Below are 9,036 nucleotides of genomic sequence, written 5' to 3'. Positions count from 1 at the left end.
CCCTCAACCGAAAGTTAAAATTTTATAGCACAGTGCTTTACTAGGTGTGGTAATATTGGAGGAATTTTCCCTTGGCTTCTTTCGACCTTCGAAGTTACGTAGCCAGCCAGTTATACAGGGTGGTCAGAAAAGCTTGTGAGGCTATTGCAAAGCAGGTTGCGCTGAGAAATGATTGTTAAGAAAACATTCGATACGTTGCGTCGTTTCCGATTTAATTAGCAATGACATTAGCCAAAAAGGTCGTTGTACGCTCAAATTCAAACACTTTCACGCGCTAAAATGCGGCAATGCATAGGAATCTGTGGGTCTGTAAGTTACCGGTTGTTCAAATGCTCATTACCAGTTAAATTATGCATTTTTGGCAGTAATAAGTTTAAAATAGGTAAGCAAAAACTTCGTTTGTTCGGTTTGAGGAAATCAAACTAACACCTTTGGCGACACTGTCTCTGACAGACAGTTTGAATTTGCAGGCACAACGACCTGATTGGCTATCTTCAGTGCTAATTACGATAAGTCTGCGAGAGTCGGACCAGTGGATGAGACTGACCAATGGCGCATTTCATAAATGCGCAGCCAGAGAACAGCTTCCGCTACTTATGAGGAAGTTCTTTTGTGAACAATGATGATGCAAAAGTATTGATGTAATTTTCGTATTAGTTCTAGTGAAAAATCACATCCTCTGACAAGCCGAGAAGTTTTATCATGCAGTTACATAACTTTAGCATTAATGCTTAGTTTGCATAATACTGACACAGCTTTATTTATACAAGCTTGACACATATGTAGGCATGAACATAACCTAAAATCCCACCGAGTTCGCTACCTGCAGACAGAAGTCGGGATGTTCCACCTTTCCCAGAAAATCGGGAGGGATGTATCACATGTATTAATGTGGAAGATAGATCACAATTCAGTTTCAGGGCATGTGGAATAATCCCACTGGATATGGGCGCAGTCCCAGACTGTGGTTGTTAGAAGATACGCCTGTGACAAGAAATGGAAGAGCAGAATTTCACACACAGGCCAACTAACAACTCCAAAGCTCGTCAGAAGACTTAGTGATACCCAGCACATCAAAGGAATAGAGTTACATGCAAAAACGAAATTCCTTCACTGACAGAAATTGGAATTTCACTCCTACTGAACCTGAAACTTCCAGAATTATCATTTCAGAACTGACTACTCCTAAGCCAACACAGACCGAACTTTTGGAGGAAATATAATCTGTTCCTCCTGATGATTATACCATGAATTATAAGAGAAAGGTAGGTAGCAATTGTATCCAAAGTGCTAAAATCTACTGAAAATATTGAAATTGTAAAGGAAAAGAGGGTTAAGAAAAGAAATGAAACAGAAAAAAGGTACAAAACATCACCAAATGAAAATACTAGTGAAAAGAAAAACAGGCCGAAAAAGGTAAGAAAGAAAAGTACTGCATGTAGCTCACTGTGTTCATCAGATGCAGAATGCCATAACATTGAACGTATAGTAGAAGTCTACGAAAGTAACTTTGGTGAATGGGATGAAGATGAATGTATTTGATGTGGTAAAATCTATTACGAAACTGATAAAACAGACGATTGGATTAAACGACTTTCCCATTCACGATGATCACATGAATGTCGTTCAGCGTTTGTTAATAAGGGTGATTGCTGTGGTGAGACAGAGAAAAGCTAATGCTTACAACATATTCCAAATAAAAATATGCAATTTTAATTGACTTCTCTTCGTGTATAGTCATTTATATATATATTTTTTATATGATCCACATCTCCCAGCGCAGTAGTCCATCTCACCCATATACCTATGGCTGAGCAGGACCACTCATATACACTCCTGGAATTGGAAAAAAGAACACATTGACACCGGTGTGTCAGACCCACCATACTTGCTCCGGACACTGCGAGAGGGCTGTACAAGCAATGATCACACGCACGGCACAGCGGACACACCAGGAACCGCGGTGTTGGCCGTCGAATGGCGCTAGCTGCGCAGCATTTGTGCACCGCCGCCGTCAGTGTCAGCCAGTTTGCCGTGGCATACGGAGCTCCATCGCAGTCTTTAACACTGGTAGCATGCCGCGACAGCGTGGGCGTGAACCGTATGTGCAGTTGACGGACTTTGAGCGAGGGCGTATAGTGGGCATGCGGGAGGCCGGGTGGACGTACCGCCGAATTGCTCAACACGTGGGGCGTGAGGTCTCCACAGTACATCGATGTTGTCGCCAGTGGTCGGCGGAAGGTGCACGTGCCCGTCGACCTGGGACCGGACCGCAGCGACGCACGGATGCACGCCGAGACCGTAGGATCCTACGCAGTGCCGTAGGGGACCGCACCGCCACTCCCCAGCAAATTAGGGACACTGTTGCTCCTGGGGTATCGGCGAGGACCATTCGCAACCGTCTCCATGAAGCTGGGCTACGGTCCCGCACACCGTTAGGCCGTCTTCCGCTCACGCCCCAACATCGTGCAGCCCGCCTCCAGTGGTGTCGCGACAGGCGTGAATGGAGGGACGAATGGAGACGTGTCGTCTTCAGCGATGAGAGTCGCTTCTGCCTTGGTGCCAATGATGGTCGTATGCGTGTTTGGCGCCGTGCAGGTGAGCGCCACAATCAGGACTGCATACGACCGAGGCACACAGGGCCAACACCCGGCATCATGGTGTGGGGAGCGATCTCCTACACTGGCCGTACACCACTGGTGATCGTCGAGGGGACACTGAATAGTGCACGGTACATCCAAACCGTCATCGAACCCATCGTTCTACCATTCCCAGACCGGCAAGGGAACTTGCTGTTCCAACAGGACAATGCACGTCCGCATGTATCCCGTGCCACCCAACGTGCTCTAGAAGGTGTAAGTCAACTACCCTGGCCAGCAAGATCTCCGGATCTGTCCCCCATTGAGCATGTTTGGGACTGGATGAAGCGTCGTCTCACGCGGTCTGCACGTCCAGCACGAAAGCTGGTCCAACTGAGGCGCCAGGTGGAAATGGCATGGCAAGCCGTTCCACAGGACTACATCCAGCATCTCTACGATCGTCTCCATGGGAGAATAGCAGCCTGCATTGCTGCGAAAGGTGGATATACACTGTACTAGTGCCGACATTGTGCATGCTCTGTTGCCTGTGTCTATGTGCCTGTGGTTCTGTCAGTATGATCATGTGATGTATCTGACCCCAGGAATGTGTCAATAAAGTTTCCCCTTCCTGGGACAATGAATTCAAGGTGTTCTTATTTCAATTTCCAGGAGTGTACATATTCATTTTTTTACATATTTCTTGTACTTTAAGTCGCAGTGCCTCAGTGACTTATTGTACTTAAGTTGAGATTACCCTCTGTGCTAACATGCTGCCAGCAGTAAAAAAAAAAAAAACGTTGAAAAACACGAACTTTATGCTGAAGAAAAAAAGTTGCCCATCTATCGTGGACGTAGCCTAAGTCGGAAACAGTCAATGTATCGAATTCTTTCTTAACAATTTTTTCTTAGCACAACCTACTCTGCAACATTCTTACAAGCTTTTCAGGCTGTTTCTGACCATCCTGTAGATGGACGTTTAGCTTAATGTGGACTTCTGGTGACGGCAGAAGTTGGCGCTTTCAGTTTAACCAATCATTACCCGACGTGAAAGAAACGATACGTGACAAAAAAACTTGAGTACCGACTGTGGATCGAACTCCCGATCTTTGACATTGAGCCATCCGTTCACAGTAACAAGTATTAAAGTATTCTTAGACTCACAAATTTTGCCATTTATTGATACCTGTAAGGTAATGCAAATACATTTGTTGTAACTTAAATGACAATAGTGGCGATATTTGGAAGATAGCGGTTTCTTTTTCATCAGGCTAGTGTATAAATATTCACAAAGAAGCAAGCTAAGTATTCTTATAACCATAGTTAATGTAAGCCATCAGTTTTTTGTAATTAGTACTTGCATATATCATTTCTAGAGTGACAAACTATTACGAATTACAGTGTCCCTTTGTTATTCTTTAAGAAATCGTAACAGCATCTGGTACTGACAAGGATTTCTGTTATTCCTGTCCGAAAGATAACCTCATTGCCGTTTCGTACAGTCGTCTCAACAGTTCTCCGTCAGATTTGCAAGAGAATTTCCAGGACAAAATACGATATGATTTTCCTCAGAGCCTCTCTGTATCATTTCTGGCGAAAACGGTGTGAGCTCTCGCGGCTATCAGTCCTCAGTCCTCAAGGCACAGGTTTATCTGTGAAATTCCGAAAAATCCGCTGTGAACTTCCGTATTTCTGCAAAGTCCTGGAGAATTATAAAGATAACTTCCGCATCAATATGACGTTTCTGCAGACACAAGTAACTTCAATCACTGCTCTGTAACGTTCGTGATAATGCTGATGAGAAGTCGCTCGTGTTTCTATGATTCGCGGCACCGGTTATGCAAGATAGGAATTTCGCTCCTATATAACGACCCTGTTTATGTTGGTGGAACTTCTGTTGCTCACTAACATGTCTGCCGATAAAAGAAGGAAGCTTACAGCTCTGTTTCCTATACCCAACGATGCCAGTCTGTGGAACTGTATCGCTGCCTATCGTCAGCTACGGCCTATTGTTCCCAGTCCGTGTGATAAGCTCCTCAATAAAGGCTGAGAGTAAAAACTTTACGAGGTCGTCAGGCTAGCGCATTCTATACACCATGAAGAACTAGGCGTCTTTTCTTCTTGTGAACTTCCACTGAGATATTGGATGATTACCTGCTTACATATTCCACTGGTTGTGTGTACAATAACTTACAACTTCGTAACGTATGCATCATGATAGATATTACATATAGCAGATCAGTTTTGCAGATCAAAAAATTCACCATGTGGCAAGTTGAGACTATATTTGGATTTAGAGATACTTTTGTTGCGCTCCTGCTCTGTGACTCTGCATTTATAATCCACAGCTTAGCAAGTGGACAGCTGCCATGATAAACTGACGCAAGAAGCATTGGGGAGGTGTTCTTGCGCAAGAAACAGTAGGCAGGCTGTACTGACGCAGCAATAATCACCAGCGGTGCCTCACAGTGGACCAAGTTACCACATACTGTACAGAACCTCGTTGGTGCTGCCAGGGCTGCAACACTACTGTGACAGAAAATACGGAGGCCAGACTGTAACAATGATGACCTGGATTACCAAACGTCCAGGCCTGGCACCAGGCCTCAGCCTTGGTCTAGGTGAAGAGTGATGGTCTACCAAAACAATAGTGGATCAAGCCACCATAAATACGACCTGTTTCAGCTATGCAGTCTCTTTAACAGCATGAAGCCAGCTTCGTGAGGTACTGAAGTCGTCGACTCAAAGTGTCTCAACTAATTGCTGTCACTAGGCGCCACTTCCACTTACTGTGGAACTATGGGCCGCACCTGAGCCGTGCTGTCACCAGGTGCTGAATAGGTGGCATCTAGCTGGGTGTCATCTGCTCGGGCCGGCCTCTGCCGACCTCAGGTTGACTTCTCAGGGGTTAATGGTTTACACATGGGTCTGACCACTCACTGAACCGCCGCCTGCTCTGTATGGGCACAGGCTACTACTGCAGGCTTGCCTCTGCAGGCTAAAGTCGCCATATCCTGCACTGGAATCTTTGGTTCATCACTGACTGCAGTGAGCCGCACGTCTACTCCATGCAACGTGACTGACTTCTGTGGAGACTGTCATTTGCAGCGGTGCGCCGGTCGCCATCCTAGATCCTGACGCTGGACTTCTCCGCTCGCCCGAGTGCTGACATTGTGTGTCCGCTCCACTGTCACCACTTGCTTTGTGGGGCAAAGTTCTGAGCCAGCTGTGTCTTCTAAGGCCATGTGCTGAGTTCAGAACTCTCTCCTCACTCCACGGCTGTCGTCTACCCCTTTCTGCTGACCTCAGCAAGACAACAATACAACTGCTGTCCCCGACACATGGCCTTCATTGTAGTGCTTCCACGATTTATCAGCAGATATCCACCTGGCTCCAAGAACCTGCTGCCTTGCTAATCAACTCGCCTTGCCATCAAAGACTATCGTGCAGTACCTATTTGCAGCCATTAGCCTGATCCCCACTAGAACTGGTGTCAGAAGTGTTCACAACAGGTACGCTACAACAGGAGGCAAAAGTAACTTTTGATACTGGTCAGAAGCGGCCATGAGGATTTGGGATGAAGTCAACAGCCAAGAAAAAAACGTACAGCATGAAAAACACGGTGGGGGAGTACAATAAATACCCAAAGCAGATAGGGTTCAGCTTGTAATTAATATTGGAGTGGGCCATGTAGGCGAGAATGCCATAACGGGTACTAGTAATACGATATGTGCGTTATGTGCCAGCATAGTTTTAGGGACAGCTTTCTTGGGGAAAAGTGATGGAAACCTTAGTTGCAAACAAAATGTACCAAGGTACGTATCAAAACAGTGAATGAACAAACCAGCAGATAACTGGAAAGAAAAAGTTTTCCGATATCAGTTTGTTAATTTTTTCTCTATATTTATATGTGATTATTCAATGTAGTAATATTTATGAGTGCAAAAGGAGAGAATTTCGGTGTGTTAATAGCAACACAGAAAGCTTGTATCTGTGCAAAAAAATGAAATGAGCGTATGGCATCATTGGCCAGGAGGCCCTATCCGGAGAAGTTCGGCCACCAAGTGCAAGTCTTAGTTCAGTTGACACCAGACTGGGCGACTTGCGCGCCGATGATGATGATGATGAAATGATGATGAGGACAACACAACACCCAGTCCCCAAGAGAGAAAATCTCCGATCCGGTCAGGAATCGAACCTGTGCCCACTTTCATTGGAGGCGAGTACGTTACCACCCAGCTAAGCAGGCGGGCTGTATTAGTGCAGAGCAAATCCTTCCGGACGTGGAGCAGTATCATAGTACTCACCACCATAGAGCCGTTGCAATAAGTATTTGAACCTCAGCTATATTGATGGTTCTGATTTCTTGTCCGCGAAGCCTATATCTAATTAAGGTGGAGAATTGGCTGTGCTCCTGAACTCTCCGCACATCATATACCGACCGAGTGGTTCACTGCAGTAAATAGTCAGTAATTAAGTACACAGCCAGTGAAAGTTGTTGTTCAAGCTGAATGAGTATAAGTGAAACCTGAATGGAATGTACATATGTGCATAATTATGATACGTATTATTAAGTTATTTTTAGAGATTTTATCAAGCTGTGGTCCAGTGGACTGGATCGTGCAAAGAGAGAAGCTGTGTTGCACCAAGCAAGTGGACAGCTGCAACCAAGAGCTGACGCAAGAAGCCTTAGGGAGGGAAAGCAGATGGAATCCTGCAAGGCATTCTTCTGCCAGAAGCATCAAGTGGGCTCTGCTGCCACAGCAAGAATCACCAGCTGGGACCCACAGCAGAACGAGTTACCACGTGTTCAACCTTGACACCACTGTCAGGGCTGTAGCTCCACTGACACAGCACAGGTACTGAAGACAGACTACAGTAATACTGACCAGGCCTGGCACTGGGGCACTGGCTGGTTCTAAGTGATGTACTCGTATAGTGATGGCCTGGTACAAGAGTGCCAGGTCGAGGCATCATAAATATCTCCCATTTCAGCTATGCAGTTTCTGTCACCATCTGCGGACAACTTCGAGACGTACTCCACAACAGTCGTCGATCTGAAATGGGTCATCTTCTGCTGTTGCTAGACGCGGAACTATGGGCTGCACCTAGGCCTGCTGCCGCTGGGGGCTTCCAGCCGACTCCTGCCGATTTATGGGTGCCTACTCGAGGGTACATGATTCTCGCCTGAGTCTTACCACCGACTAAGCAGCCACCTACCCTGTGCAGGCATGTTCTAATATTGCAGGCTTGCCTCTGCAGGTAGCTGTCCCTGTATCGTACACTGGGGTCTCTGGTAGACTGTTGCATGCTCAGATGCTTCCTGTACTTAGCCACACGTCTGTCCCAGCCAACGTGACTGACTTCTGTGGAAACTGTCATAGCTGTTTGCCTGTCACCAGTCTGGGTCCAGACGCTGCACTTCTCTGAGTGCCAGAGCGCCGACACGATGACTCTGCTCTGCTACCACCTGCTTGGTGGGGTGATGCTGCAAGCTAGCCTTGTCTTCGAAGGGCACATGCTGCATTCAGCAACCTCTCCTCACTCCATGGCCTGCGTCTGTTCCTGGACAATGACTACAGCAAGACAATAATGCAACCCCTATACTGTACAGACTGAATAAATGGCCTACATTGTACTGCCTCTGTGATTTATCATTTGGCATCCATCTGGCTCCAAGAACGTGCTGCCCTCCTAATAAACTCACCGCACCATCACAAACTGTAGCAGGATGTCTAATTTTACCCACCATCCTAGGACCCGCAACATCAACATGTTGGAAACAATAGTTATGAAGATCAATTTACTGTGAAACATTCAATTGTCCTCTTTTCGTGCTATCTGTGGCAGACGACTTTTGTTTTATCATTGCACTGTACTCCATTCTACTTAACTCCCTACACACAGTTATTGTACTAGCTGGACAACTAATAGTGCTTTGTGCCTCGTGGGTAATTCCTTCTACTGATTTCATGCAGTTTTTACAACAGCCCTCTGCAATGCTCGACGGTCGCTATCTGTCAGTACACGATGTCTGCCTGGTCGTGATTTAGCTGTGGTTGTTCCTTCATATTTCCGCTTCATGAAATCACTATGCTAACGGTCGACTTCGGCAGCTTCAAAAGGATTGAAATTACCTAGACTGATTTACTACTCAGATGATACCCAATGAACAGTCCACGTTCCAGGTTACAGAGCTGTCCTGACGACCCATTCTTCAAATGGTTCAAATGGCTCTGAGCACTATGGGACTTAATGTCTGAGGTCATCAGTCCCCTAGAACTTAGAACTACTTAAACCTAACTAACCTAAGGACATCACACACATCCATGCTCGAGGCAGGATTCGAACCTGCGACCGTTGCAGCAGCGCTGTTCCGGACTGAAGCGCCTAGAACCGCTCACCACCGCGGCCGGCCGACCCATTCTGCTGTCACTGACCACACAATATTCCCCGCCTC

The sequence above is a fragment of the Schistocerca cancellata genome, chromosome 3 (assembly GCF_023864275.1).
Source record: "Schistocerca cancellata isolate TAMUIC-IGC-003103 chromosome 3, iqSchCanc2.1, whole genome shotgun sequence".
Lineage (NCBI taxonomy): Eukaryota > Metazoa > Arthropoda > Insecta > Orthoptera > Acrididae > Schistocerca > Schistocerca cancellata.
Note: the sequence above shows the minus strand (reverse complement) of the source record.